General features: G+C 44.9%; 1 protein-coding gene across 1 annotated transcript in view; it reads right to left on the bottom strand.

Annotated features, from left to right (window-relative positions):
- The window catches only part of LOC106805679, a 16,253-nt gene extending 14,050 nt beyond the window's left edge, over positions 1-2,203 (bottom strand). The window contains exon 1 of the mRNA XM_014807368.1: positions 1,827-2,203. The gene's annotated coding sequence lies outside the window, so the exon portion shown is untranslated. The remainder of the gene's footprint in view (positions 1-1,826) is intronic.
- Between the last annotated feature and the right edge of the window lie 1,501 nt (positions 2,204-3,704).

The following is a 3,704-nucleotide window of genomic DNA, read 5'->3' as shown; positions in this document are numbered from 1 at the left end:
CGCATTTACATATTAATGACATATTTCGTACACATTTTAGAGATTTCGCGTACACAACACAGCGCCGTCGGGCGCCTCGCTTGCAAATTATCACCAGCCACTATAGAGATTTCCTAAGTCTATCTATATAATTATATATGCTACAGCAGCAGCAGTAGCGGCGGCGGCGGCGGCGGTGATGAGTCCCTGAGGCCGACTCATCAAAGCTATCATAGGCACTGCCCAGAGCTTTTTAGCATTTTTTTTAGCTGTGAGTGTGTTTTTTTGTATCTCCCGCGCGACGAAAGCGGATCGTGATCGGCTGTTGAATTGGCGGATTTCCGATGATGCAGTGATTTGATGCGACGCCGTGGGTATCGTCATCGTCATCATCATCGTCGTCGTCGCCGCGCGAGAAAGACATGGAGAGCGACATGGGAGGAGGGAGGGAGATAGATAGATAGATAGATAGATAGATAGATAGATAGATAGATAGATAGATAGATAGATAGATAGATAGTATATATATAGAGATAGATAGATAGATAGATAGATAGATAGATAGATAGATAGATAGATAGATAGATAGATAGATAGATAGATAGATAGATAGATAGATAGATAGATAGATAGATAGATAGACAGATAGATAGATAGTCCGTGAATTTTATTTGCCTGTGGTTGTGCTTGTAACTTATAATTGTGTGAATTCCATTATTCCCAGTGGCTTCTTTTGCAAGTTTCGATGGCTCGGTCATGGCTATACGAATATTGAGTGAATGGAAAAGAGCTTCGACATTTCGTTTATAACAAAAATAATTAATGAATCTAATTAATTCCCTGCGACTAGTGTCATAATTATGTATTAAATTAGATTAGAGCCGCAGGAATTAATATGCAGGCTGTGAAAAAATTGCTTTCGGCCGCTCGCACGCTGTGCCCACGTGCTATGACCGCGGTGCTGGCTCATGACGAGATACGGAGAATGTTGGCGGAAAGACTATCGACAGTGTGGGGGAATAATTAAACCGAGTGTGGCGAATAATTCGAAATGCAGTTGAAATATCGCGTCGGGTCTTTTGGGAAACGAACAGTAATATCATAAGCAAGAGCCGGTTGTCAGAAACTAATTTAGCCACAATATTAGTTATAATTCTACGATGATTTTGACAACGGGCTCCCAATTTTATATGTACGTATAAACGACACGGATGATCAGCTAAAATAATATTCCCGTTATATAATTTACAGATACGTATCTAGAAATGTATATTCGTAGTTTTTGCAAGTAGATAATATATAAACGTGGATCTGGCTGCGTCGCATCAACAACATTATCTTGTCTGCACTAATCAAAACAACAGCCACAGCTCTCTAGACGCTTCTAATATAGATTTTATGGTGGCAATATGCATAGCTTTCAGCGGGTAGTCAGTTTAGATTAAGAATCAGTAATGTGAGTATCGAACGAGCGTATACTTACTGATTTTTAACGTAAACTTAGCGATGCGAGAAATTTCCGATGTACATCGATTGCTACACGCTACTTGGCTCGCCCCGAAACCGCACGCTGTCGCACGAAGCACATGTCGGCATACGAGAGGGGAGGGGTATTGTACGTTGATATAAAACACTACAAAATTTAATAGTCACGACTGTCGCGAGTCCACAAAAATGTCAAAGCTGTTGCTCAATACTTCGTGCGCAAATGTCATAACATCATAGGCCCGAGTTAATGTCCCAATTATTTACGAGTTTTCCCGCACTGGGTATACGCGACCACCACTGCGCGGTTTTTATAAGACAACGCGCGGATCTGATATATATTAAATAATTTGACAACTTACCTGCTACCTTGTTCGTTCGCCTCGCTGCTCGGCAACCTCTCCCCTTTCTTCTTCCCGGTCTTCTTCTCTTCCTCTCTTTTCTCCCGAGATGAACTCACTCAGTCGATTCCCTGCTTGATGGAGGGTTTCACGAAAATATGAGTGTTTTATCCCTGAATGGGATGACCGCGACCAGTGTCCGTCCGTCCGTTCGACTGCGAAGCTGTTCTAAACCTCCCGCCTGCCGATTACGTCTGCCGTTAGTAACGGCGAGGCACCTGCCCGCTACGACGACGACCGCCACCAGCAACAACCTGCTCGGAGAGGACAAAACAGCACACCTGTGTGTTGCCGTCGCGCGATGGACAGGCGTCGGCAATCTGCTGTGAGCAGCCGCGGCATTAAAGCACCGTCTGCTTGTGTCGTACAGCGCACAGCGTGTCGCAGATAGCCCCGTCCTTATGACTTACCCCGGCAAACACATGCGTCGTGTGCCTGCCTCGCAGCTCACGCTCCGATTGGTCGCCGTCAGATGGCACGTAATTGGTTAATAGGCCGCGATAGGAGGGTCTTTATTAATCCTGACAAAAGCGCGTTAAGAACAGATGCCTACGAGGAACGATTGCACATTAAATTAATAGACAATAAAGATATGCTAATGCATGACTCAAATACGACAGACATTATGAAATTTTAATGAAAAGAGTCCAGCTTGAGTTGCGTGTTTGCCTATAGTGCACCGGGGCGCCCTAGAGAGCGAGTCGGTGTAGGTTTTCCTGCGACTGCGGTGCTGCTCCCCGGGGTTTCTGGTTTGTTTCTGTCATGTATCATTTGTGCTGCTTTGCACATCGGTGTCACCGGTAATTCCGCACGTAAACACCAAGTTTTTTTTTACCTCTAATGTTAGCTCTCGTCTTACGAGGCTTCATATCTAGCAATACGTAACTCTATTTGCGTGGGGACAGTCCTAATGACATATTAATAATGTTGTAGAAAAAAAAGGTGAGAAAGGTAGAAATAAATTGTAATGCACTGCTTTCTATATTGTGTATTCATATATGAAAATATTGTTATTGTTATTCGCGATTCACAGGTTAGAGAATTTCTCCTTCGCTTACTTCAATAATTCTCGTTTATTTATACATCAATTAATTTAATATATTTAAAGGCTTATTTACATTAATTGTTGAGATGTGGTAACAGCTGTGGCGGGAGTAGCACGGGTGGACGACGAGTAAACAGCGGTCGATGACGATGGTTGCTGCTGCTTCCGCTGCTGCTGCTGTTATTGTTGTTGTTGCTGTTTTTGTTGTTGTTGATGATGATGATGATGATGATGATGATGATGATGATGACAACGACAACGACGACGATGATGATGATGATGACAACGACAACGACGACAACAACGACGACGACGATGATGATGATGATGATGGTAAGATTGGCAGTGATGGTAGTAGTAGTGGTTTTACGGTTGGTAGAGGGGTGTAGCGTGGGCTAGCCGTGGTCGCGGTTCTGGTGATAGTAGTAAGATCAACATTGTTATTCGTCCTGGTGGTTATAAGCTGCAAATCCGATCTTCTACCCTTACCTGCGACCCTCAGGATGGGCCGTCGCCGTCGCTTGCTATCATCTACATAACCTACGCGGTCGAGCGTTGCAAGGTAAGTGTGCCTCCGACCGTCGATCCCAGTCGGGCGTTACAATAACAGGAATAATCTCTCAACTCGTTACCTTGTGATGGAGGAATGCGGTGAGGCGATCGCCGATCATAATACAGTGATTTCATTGTGCCGGGCCAACAACACGCGCTGCGCCCGTGTGTAAGTGGCATCTGCTGGGGCCCGCGCGCCCGCTGCCTCTCCCCCTGACTCCCCCCTGCTAGTATAGCGGGGG

The sequence above is a fragment of the Priapulus caudatus genome, unplaced genomic scaffold (assembly GCF_000485595.1).
Source record: "Priapulus caudatus unplaced genomic scaffold, Priapulus_caudatus-5.0.1 Scaffold123, whole genome shotgun sequence".
NCBI lineage: Eukaryota > Metazoa > Priapulida > Priapulimorpha > Priapulimorphida > Priapulidae > Priapulus > Priapulus caudatus.
This window is presented reverse-complemented; position numbering and strand designations above follow the sequence as displayed.